The sequence below is a fragment of the Octodon degus genome, unplaced genomic scaffold, assembly GCF_000260255.1.
Source record: "Octodon degus isolate 3935 unplaced genomic scaffold, OctDeg1.0 scaffold00065, whole genome shotgun sequence".
In the NCBI taxonomy this organism is placed as follows: Eukaryota; Metazoa; Chordata; class Mammalia; order Rodentia; family Octodontidae; genus Octodon; species Octodon degus.
Genome location: NW_004524641.1, coordinates 3348515 through 3359751, shown reverse-complemented (window position 1 = coordinate 3359751; position 11237 = coordinate 3348515). Strand labels below are relative to the sequence as shown.

General features: G+C 39.6%; 1 pseudogene across 1 annotated transcript; it reads right to left on the bottom strand.

The window, feature by feature from the left end:
* Positions 1–3034: 3034 nt before the first annotated feature.
* LOC101579178 lies at positions 3035–4988 on the bottom strand (annotated as a pseudogene). Its single transcript, XR_192585.1, has one exon. The product of XR_192585.1 is annotated as a 78 kDa glucose-regulated protein pseudogene (transcript).
* Positions 4989–11237: the final 6249 nt, after the last annotated feature.

Sequence of the window (11237 nt, the reverse complement as noted above, 5' to 3'; positions counted from 1 at the left end):
ATAGTCTGCTCAATCCATATTCTGAACCCATATATATGCATATGAAAATCAATCAAGGTCCATACACTTGGACCACAAGCAATTACCTATTGGTGTGATTACTTCCTGGTAGAACTGAGTTCTTCCTCAGTTTCTCAAAAAAAAAAATCCTAGATTTTAAAATTATTTAATGAGGAGCCAGGGAGATGGCTCAGTAGAATTAGCCCTTGCCTGACAAATGCAAGAGCCTGAGTTCAATCCCAAATTCTGGAAAAAAAAAGAAAGAAAGAAAGAAAGAAAGAAAGAAAGAAAGAAAGAAAGAAAGAAAGAAAGAAAGAAAGGAAAAAAAATTATTTAATGAGAGATTTAAATATTTAAATATGTTACAGCCAATCACTGATAAGTAAAGGAAGGATAATCTGGAGAAGATTTTTTTTGTACTCATTATTAACTTTACTGAAAATCAGTGATAATTATATAGCAAATTAAAAATTGTAGACAAATATTGAAATATGAAAGATATAAGATGTAGACAGTGAATTTTAGAAAAATATTTCTGACATGAATATATAACATGAGAATAATAATATATTGCACATTTTTAAAAAATTAAAAACTTAAATGAATATAACAATAAAAATTGTCTAAAATAAACATGAAGAAGAGTCTACAGATCAGTCATACAATAGTTCTCTCTGTGCCAAAATCAAGAAACTTATATTCACATAATTAGAATTCTCAAAGTACAAGGGGGTAGGCAATAAATATCTGAAGATTTAAGACACGTGAATTTAGTTAAAATTATAGCACCACATTTCCAAGAAAAATGAACCTTTTGCCCAAGAAATATGAATAAAATCATGCCAGGATACACAAAACTGAAATTGTGCAAAATTAATTGTAAAGAAAAAATCATTAAAGCATATACATAGAAAAAAATATTAGCTACGGAAGAACAAAATTAAATAGCATCTTATTCCACATTAGAAAATAAAAAGAGCAAGTGGGTAAGAACTAGATTTATTTATTCAAAGGACTGAAGAAAAAAAAGATCTATCCTCATTGAATTTTATGCTTAGCAAACATAGCTTTGAAAACTAAAAGTAAAATATTTTCCTGTTATACAAACTCAAAATATTCCAATATCTCGAGACGTGGCATATAGGAAATAACAAAGAGCATAATTCAGAAGGCAAAAGAAGTTGCTGTATGCTCCTGGATGGAAAATAAAGAGCTCTCAAAATGATAGTTATACAGGACTATGTAAAATATATTAAATGAACCCATTTAAAAGGTCATTAAGGATTTCTATGAAACAGTATCAATATTATGTTGGATTATACACATATTTTTTTCATGTGTGTGTGTATAAAAGACAAGGAAGAAGTAACATAAAGTCAATGGAAAATGGAAGTACACTTTCTAAAGTTTCTAATACTAGGAGAAAATATCATACCATGTCTTATAAGTAGATTGTAAGTCAAAGAAACAGTATAAATCATAAAACAAAAATTAAAATTAAACAATATTCAGAAAATTAAATACCAATTAATTCAAAAATAAATTAAATATTTCAAAATAATATTCAAAAATTAAAATTAAATTGTGAGTCCAACTAAGAGGCCAAGAGGTAGCGTATCATATATACAAATATGTGATCAACTCAGAGTACTCACACAGTATTTGATTAGGTTAATATATACAAAAATATCAACTAAGAAAAAGTTTTCATGACAGTAAAGAATTACTAATAAACCACAGAAAAAGTACTGCAATGGCAAACATATGACCAGCACTTCTAAGAGTTTGGGGATAGGATATTGCACCAAGTTCTAGTGTGTTGTGGACATGGATAACAACCATGACACTTACTGGTGGCCAATGTCACTTGTGGGACTGAGCTACTGCTATTTCCTTGATATCTACCCTGTAGACCTGGACAGAACCATGACCCATAAGGCAGGAGAAGTTCATTTGTAGAGTATGCTGATGGAAGTATTTTGCCTCTGTATACAAAAGAATAATTGAAAGATTGCTGTCATATGCCTCTTATTCTCCTGTGTTTAATTGTTTGCTCTATTTCATGGGTTCTTTCCATTCTCATTCATGGAGTTGTAGTCATTTTGATCCCTCTCTAGAATATCTTTTAGTAGTCTGTGTAGGGTTGGCTTTGTTCTCATAAATTCTTTAGTTGTTGTCATGGAAGTATTTCACTTCTCCATTAAACTTGAAAGAGAGTTTTGCAGAGTATATCAGTCTGGGTTAGAATTTGTTTTCTTACAAGACGTGTACTATTTTGCTCTGTGCTTTTCTTGACTTGATGGTTTTTGAAGAGAAATCTGCTATTACCCAGATGGGTTTTCCTTTAAATGTGATCTGTTTCTTTTCTCTAGAAGCTTTTAGTATACTGTTCCTGTGCTGAATTTCTGGGATCTTGATTAATATATGTCTGGGTGTGGTTTTAATTGGGTTGATGCTATTTGGCATTCTATATGCTTCCGTTTTCTGAATGTCAGATTGTTTCCCCATATTTGGGAAGTTTTCTGCTATTACTTCCCCCTATGTTCTTTTATATCATTTTTATTGACTCCTTCTTTCTCATTGATACCTATTAGTCTTACATTGTTCATCTTTGCATCATCTTGCTGATGTTGGTTTATTTTTTCCTACATTCTAGTTATTTTTAAAATATCTTTTCTTTTTTTAATAATATCATTTAGTGGTGTCATTTATGGTAGAAAAACAGTTCCTACACCAGATGTACATAACTCAATTGTTAAATAGAACATTTCTGAAGTGAATACACACCCCCTGACCCAGTATTTTTTTTATCAATTTTTTAGGATGGCCGGCCAATTTGTCTTCTCCCCCCACCCTAAGACATGTAAGCAACTGCTAAAGAAAAGTAGTAAATAGTCACTTGGGCTATAGCATTTTCAACTCCACTCTGAAGAGAAGACTCCAATTACACTCGAGATTTAATTTCTCTCAATTTTGCCTAACAAAAGTTCCTAAGTCCAGTATTTACAATATTATAGCACTAACAGAACAATGTCTACAATTCATCTTTTTCTGCTGTATACTCTTCACCAGTCAGGGGAGGGCCTGCACTTCCATAGAGTTTGCTGATAGTAGGCTGAACAATTTCTTCTAATTCCTTCTTCTTTGCTTTGAAGTCTTCAATGTCAGCATCTTGGTGGCTTTCCAGCCACTCAATCTTGTCCTCTACAGTTTTTTCCATGGTCTCCTTATCTTCTGAGGAAAGTTTGCCTCCTAGCTTTTCTTTACCTCCAATCTGTTTCTTTGAAGAGTAGGCATAGCTTTCCAGCTCATTCCTAGTGTCGATGCATCCCTCAGCTTTTTGTCTTCCTCAGCAAACTTCTTAGCATTATTAACCATCCTTTCAATTTCTTCAGGTGTCAGGTGATTTTTGTCATTGGTGATTATGATCTTATTTTTATTTTCTGTACCCTTGTATTCAGCTGTCACCCAAAGAATGCCATTCACATCTATCTCAAAGGTGATTTCAATCTGGGGGAGCCCAGGAGGAGCAGGAGGAATTCCAGTCATGTCAAATGTACCCAGGAGGTGATTATCTTTCATCAGGGATCACTCCCCTTTATAGACTTTGATTGTTAACAGTTGGTTGATTATGAGAAGCTATGGAAAAGATCTGAGACTTCTTGGTAGGGACCACAGTGTTTCTTGGAGTCAGTTTGGTCATGACACCTCCCACATTTTCAATGCCAAGTATAAGGAGACATACATCCAGCAGTATCAGGTCTCCTGTATCTTGATCACCTTAGTGTACACCAGCCTGGACAGCAGCACCATACACTACAGCCTCACCTGGGTTTACGCCACGGGGTGGCTCCTTGCCATTGAAGAACTCTTTAACTAGTTGCTGTATCTTTGGAATTCAAGTAGAGCCACCAAGAACAATTTCATAGATATCAGACTTCTTCAAGTCAGAATCTTCCAACACTTTCTGGATGGGCTTCATGGTAAAACAGAACAGATCCATGTTTAGTTCTTCAAATTTGGGATGAGTAAAGGTCTCAGAAAAGTCTTCTCCTTCATAGAAAGATTCAATTTCAATTCTTGCTTGATGCTGAGAAGAGAGGGCCCGCTTGACCTTTTCTACCTCACGATGGAGTTTCTGTACAGCTCTGTTGGCCTTCCTCACAGCTTTGCCAGTCTTCTTTTTGTACAGCTTGATGAAGGGTTCCACAATATGATGGTCAAAGTCCCCTCCACCCAGATGAGTATTTCCATTAGTGACCACAACTGCGAAGACACCATTGTTGATGGTGAGAAAAGACACATCAAAAGCTCCACCACCAAGGTCAAACATCAGGATGGTTTTCCCCCTCTCTCTTATCCAGGTCATAAACAATAGCAGCTGTTGTCATCTCATTGGTGATCCTCATAACATTCAGCAATTGTACCAGGATCTTTGGTTGCTTGCCTTTGAGCATCATTAAAATAGGCAGGTACAGTAAAACTGCATGAGTAACCTTCTTTCCCAAATAAGCCTCAGTAGTTTCCTTCATTTTAGTGAGAACCATGAGAGAAATTTCTTCCAGAGCAAACGTCTTGGTTTACCCACCTCCAATATCAACTTTAATGTATGGTTTAGTTTTCTTTTCAACCACCTTGAAAGGCAAGAACTTGATGTCCTGCTGCACAGAGGGGCTATTCCAAGTGCGACCGATGAGCCACTTGGTTTTGAAGACCATATTCTTGGGATTGGAGGTGAGCTGGTTCTTGGCCACATCCCCAGTCAGCCGCTTCCCTTCTGGAGTGAAGGCCATGTAAGATGGCATGATGCAGTTGCCCTGATCGTTAGCAATGATCTCCATGCAACCATTCTTGAACATCCCAATGCAGAAGTAGGTGGTCCCCAGGTCGATGCCAACCACTGTGCCCACATCCTCCTTCATGCCCTCCTTCTTGGCTTGTGCCACACTGAGCAGCAGGAGCACCATGGCTACCAGACACAGCTTCATCTCTGCGGTGCCGTCAGCCAATCTGTCAGCAGGAGTCGCAGACAACACAGCAATAGGCTGCAAAACCCAGGTGCAGCAAGGTCACTGATCTTTCACACAGGTGCACACCAGACCAAAAATTGCTGTGTTGTCTCCACTGGTGATCAAAAGATCTTATCTTTTCATTAGCTGCAATGGTGTCTTCAGGGTCTGAAAGTCTATTTTCACTTTCATTCAAATGGTTTTGCCAGCTTGTGACTGAGGTTGTAATTTCCTGTATAGCACTTTGAATCGGCTTCATGCATTCTATTTCCTATATTGTTCATTCAAGGATTCCATCATTTTTCTATTCTCCTCTATATTTTATCAGTATCTTCTTTACAAGTACTTAATACTTCTTTCATTATGGTTATCATTTCTTTTTTTACTTCAGAAATTATTTCTGATCTGATTTCCTCTGTACCTTTCTGCAGTTGTTTCTTTATTTCCAACACTATTATTTCAGGGATTTCAGGTGTGTGATTTCCAATTTCTTCTATGCTGTTGTCTCCTGAATTTGTTCTGAATGGGCTCAGGGCCTGAGAATGAATTTTGCTCCTTCTCTTTGCCATTTTGTATAGCACCATCTTCTGACATTAGGTGTAGAGCTCTGGTATAGTTATCACCTTAGCACCAGGTCTGGATTTACCAAGTTCAAAACTGGTCCAGGTGGGTGTGGCTTGGGTCTGGCTGTTGTGCTCCACTTCTTCCTGCTGCAGCCCTTGGAGGTGAACCCTCTGTACCACTCTGGCAAGATGTTCTGCTCCTGGATCAGTTGGGTGGGTCTTGCCTCTAGCCTCTCTCCAGTGAGTTCTGCTGCAAGATTCCACACTGATCCTGTCTGATGGAGGAAGTTCCATACACACACACACACACACACACACACACACACACACACAGCCTGCCTGCTGGCTGGCTGGAATGAGGATCCAGAGGGCCCTGGGGGTCCCACTCACACACCGGGCCTGTGTGTTGGCTGGAATGGAGAAGTTTTTTTAATTTACTTATTGTTAGACAGAGCTGGTTTGATTCCCAGTACCACATGCTGTGCCACATGTGGCCCTGCCCTTGGTGCATTGAGCCAGTGACCAAGTTCCAGCCATAATACTGTTTCTGCAGGTGGTAGAGCCCCCCTGATGGGTTTGTAGATTCTTGTGTACAATGCACAAAGAATTGGACAAAGCACATGATGATGAAGAAAAAACAATGTTTTATTTAAGTGACAGCATGCTCAGGGCGAGGGAGCTCAGACTGGTGAAAAAGAGAACACCTCAAGTGCTGAAGGTATTGGGTTTAAGAATTTAAAATGTTGCACCAAGCCTAGGGTGCCTCCCATTTGATCTTCCAGCATGACTGGCAATGTGACTGACGGGGTGCTGAATGGCCTCAGCTGCGTCTATTGCGCAGGTCCTTTCCCAGTTCACTGCTATTATTGGATGTATGAGCAGTAGTCCATACACAGGAGACTTCAGTGAGCTCCAAGTGAAGAAAAGTTATATAGTATAGATCAGTGATAGTGAACCTATGGCACACAGGCCACAATGGGCTGCATCACTAAAAACTCTACACAGTTTGCTGTCACTGGTCTAGATCATGGTCACAGGATTTCATGACTGCTTTCTTTTAGATACATAAGTTTTCAGGCTGAGTTTAAGGATTTGGTTATGCTGAGTAACACTGGAGAATATTTGGATATTTGGTGGGGAGGATGGGACCTCCTGGGAGAAAAAAATCATTTCAATGGTGAAACGCAGAATTCAATGACAGTATCAGAAAAGAGCAGGGTGGCCACTCAAGTTCTCAAGGGACCCAGGAGCAATTCCAGGGCCACACTGGGAGAACAGCAGCAGCACCCAGCCCTGGTCCTCTCAGCACTGGCAGCAGCCTTGCCACAGGATGGATTTTGGTATCATCAGCATCTTAGTTACTTCTCCATTGCTGGCACATGACACCCAACACCCAGAACTTAAGAGAGGATGGATTTATTTTGGTTCACAGTTTCAGTCCCCAGTTGGCTGGATCCATGTTAGAAATAAGATGGTGAAAGGGCATGGCAGAGGAAAAGTGCTCATCTGTGGCAGCTAGGAAGTAGAGAATGAAAGAAGAGCCTAGGAGGAAGATAAGCTTTTCCAGGTTATGCCCTCGGTGACCCATTTCTGACCAGGTGCCACCTCCTAACAGCAAGTCAGCTATGAACTTATTAGTGGACTAATCCACTAAAGATTAGAGTACCCTCAAGATGCAGTCATCTTTCAAACACATGAGATATTGGGGGAACACTTTAGGTTTAATCTCTAGCCATCACCAACCATAGTTGTCCCTACAGCCATCCATTGAGGAGACAGAGGTGGCCAGGTTGTAGAACATGTCAGACCTCCCCTGAGAACTTCATAATTAGAAGTGAAATATACTTTGTGATTATGACTGTAACCTGATTTTCCTCTCCAGGCAGATGTGTGACTCTTTGACTACTGACTATGGGATGCCCTTGATGTGCTAAGCATTTTAAGCTGAAGGAAAGTGAAAATACTAAACAAGCAAGGTCGTCACACTGACCTAGTCCTTCCTCTTTCCCATAAAGCAGATCATCAAAGAATTCTCTAAACTTCTTTCCCTGAGAACAGATCATAAGCTTTCCATTTCAGAAGGGCCCTGCCTTATACTCAAAGATCAAGAAGACGTTTTCAAGAAGACCATGTTTTATTACCATAAGCTCTACTGTTGTCCTCCAATCACTCTTCTGTATAACCTCCCCCAAAAGACAATTTTTCCTTGGTCTTTGGGTCTTCATTGTACAAACTTCTTATGTTATATTTTGGTCAGTTTCAGTAATGTAATTCAGTGCTGAGTGCTCTCCCAGCACATGTGAAAAGCCCCAAGTTCAATCCCCAGTACATCAAAAAGAGCAAACTTTGGTTAAACAAATGTTTTAAGCTTTTTCTCTCATTATCATGTTTTGTTGCTGTTATTGTTGTAGTATTAGTAGAGGTTTCATCTACAACCCTTATAACTGGTAAGGAATGGATGTTACCTTTTCTCTCCTACTTGAACATCTAGTCTACCTGTCACCTGGACCAAATTCTACATGCCCTTCATCTCATTTATATGAATGGTTTCCATGGTTGGACTCTTAGTACCACCCAAGGTATGTAGCAACTTAATCCTCAATGTGATACTATCAAGAGGTAAGACCTTTGGGGAAGAAGTCATAAGAAATCCACCCTCTTATATGATATTATTGCCCTATAAAAGAGGTCAAAAGGAGCTACTTGGTCCTTCTCACCCATCCCAAGCAAGCATGCAACAAATGGGGCCCCTGATGAAGAACATAAGCCCCCTCCAAACAGCAAATCTTCTGGTGCCTTGATTTTGGACTTCCCAGTTTCCAGAACTGTGAGAAATAAGTTTTTAACATTTGTACATGAACTCATCTAAGAAATTTTCATTGCAATAGCCAAAAAGTATTGTAACAGTCACCTTCAGCTTCTCCTTTCTGTGACCATAGCCCAAGAAGACTGAGCTCTGTGGGCAGAATTATCCTGGGCAGTATTTTAAGCCAGCTCTGGGGAATTGTGTAAGTGGTTATCTCTCCTTACTAAATTTGATCACAATCCTCTTATCTGAAAATGATTACTGGGCTTCAGGAAGGACAGAGTAGTAGGATTACTTCAAGATGTTGGTTATTTAGAAGGGAAATCATCAGTGATAATCATTCCTTACACGTAGTGAGCCAAGTGTCATAAACTACAGCCACAGACAATATTGCAGACCTTCTAAAATTCAGATCTTGTGAAACAGAGTGACATACCAAGAAAGGCTGAAAAGTAGCCTACGAGTTTGATATACCAAGTGATGACTTCTTTTGGCCTTTAAGGATTTCTTCTTGAAACTAGACCAAGTTGTTATTCCTTCACAGAAGCAGAGAAAAAAAATATCTCAAAGCTATAGTCTAATTTAAAACATGAACAATTTGGAGAGTATGTGGTCAAGAAAAAGGCCAGGTTTTTTTTTTCCTAACCCTAGTGAAATAATAGGGCAAGAAGCGAGCTGGGGAAGAAGGATCATGAGGATCTAGTGAGTGTCTCAGGGAAGGAGTGCTCATCCCTGCCCATCACTCCAAGGCTGCTTCCAGGGTGAGAGATGAATCCAGAGAGATTAAATTGGGAAGATAAAACCAGGGAGGCCCAGCACCTCTTTCCATGTGGGCCAAGAGCTGGAAGGCCTAGAGTTTTACCACAGACTAGCAGAGGCTGCAGCAGGAGGAAAAATGCCTGCAGGAGGCATCTATGATAGGAAGCCCAAGGCAGCCCTGCTGAGAGTATGGGCGTGTCTCACACAGAAGAGTGAGGTCACAGTATGATCTTGAGTGACAGTGGACCTGCCAAGACTGCCTTGCTGGGCAGCACACAGAGGATCAGGAGGTAGATAAATGCCTTCATAGCAGTCCTGCCCTGGCCTCCCTGCTGCCTTGACTACCTGTAAGCACCAGAAACTGAGATGCAAGAGGTAAAGAAATGGAAAAAGCTTGAATTAATTTGGAAGCATCTTGAATTGAGTCAACCCTGAACTGACAGAGAAGACATTTTTTCTGTGTTTGTTTTGGCTTTTGGTTTTGGAAACAGGGTCTAACTGTGAACCTCAGGCTATCCTTAAACTTATAGCAATCTTCCTGCCTCATTCTCTTGAGTGCGGAGATTAAAAGTGTGTCCCACCATGCCCACCTTATATTTTCACCAAGAGGAATGAATTTTTGAGATATAAATTGTTCATAATATATAAATAAAACTTCATCTCTTTGGCACTCTATTTTGTTTAATGTTTCTTAAATAAAACCAGGTAGGTGAAAATAGTCAATTTTCAAAGCAAACAAATCAGATACTGGTTCTTTCTTTGTTTAAAAGAAAAAAGAATTTCAAAAATGTACTGTTTGTTGAATTCCTTGCACAGAGTAGATAATCATGTGTGAATGTTGCTGACTGTCCCCTAAGCATCGCCTCCCTTTTTAGACTCTAGTAGGTATTCATGCACAATGCTACAATGTATTTGAAATGCACCTATATGCAAAAAAGGAGAGTGCTGGGGTAATTAATAACATATGAATGAGGAAAGAATTAAGGAAGATATATGGTCAGAGGGAAATTTTCTTTCCAATTATTGATGAAAGACTTATGTGAGAAGATGGTCCTTCCACTGGGGATTTGCTAGGTCATTGATAAAACTCAAAGATCACTTTAATGAGTCAGTTTGAGAATTCCTCTGTGAGGAAAAGTTTTTACAAGAATTCCCAACAGGTTAAAAAGTACAGGAACCTTACTGTCTACCTCAGGAGAGTCTGCAGGAAAAAGCAGTGAGATAGTTAAAAGAATAATACAGTGCAGAGAACCACCCATAACTTGAAAACAACTTTCTTGGACACAGCTGATCTGCACTGAAATCGAGGTCGCTCTAACACCTTGGCGTGCTCCAGTGTGTCTGCACATTTCAAGGTGTCTGCACATTTGTCCTGCACCTTTGTTTCATTAGTATCAGAACAAAGTAGTTAGGAGGACTCTAGAAAGAGGAAGGCTTCTGTGCAGCCTGGCTCTGGGGCTGATTTTAGCCAGCTGTAGGAAATATTTTGCCTACACAAGATTATTTCCAAGCCTGCCCTACTGACAGGTAAAAATAGCCTATTTTTAAAATGTAAGCTGTATTGTAAATAGAAAGTTGCTAATTTGGGTAGGATTCTTTATACAGTTAATTTCTAGAACTTTCCAGGCTCTGGCCTTTGCTTCCACTGTACTCCTTTGTGAAGACAATGACAGCTTTGAAGCATTCAGTTTTTCTTTTTTACTTAGACTCAGAGAGGAACTCAGAGTGGCTTGGGATTTATTTCTTGGAGTGTAAATGTAGCTGTCTAAACAAAACATTATTATTGTAAAGTCTATCAATAAAAATTGAGTGATTAAATACAGAAGTGTCAGACTTGTTCCATGTCCCATGGTCCCTATTGAATGAGAGTAGATGTTTTGATGTCCTTTAAATGGAATTTTTTGGGCTGGCCAAATAGCTCAGCATATTAAAGTGCCTGCAAGCAGGTGCAGTGGCTGGGGGCTCGATCCCTGGGCCTGCCTTGCCAGCCTTGCCCCTGGGGTGTGCTGAGACTGCAACTGAGACCAGGCGTGGTGGAGCACACCTGTAATCCCAGCTCTTGGGAGGCTGTAAACTGGCAGATCACTATGAGTCCAATCT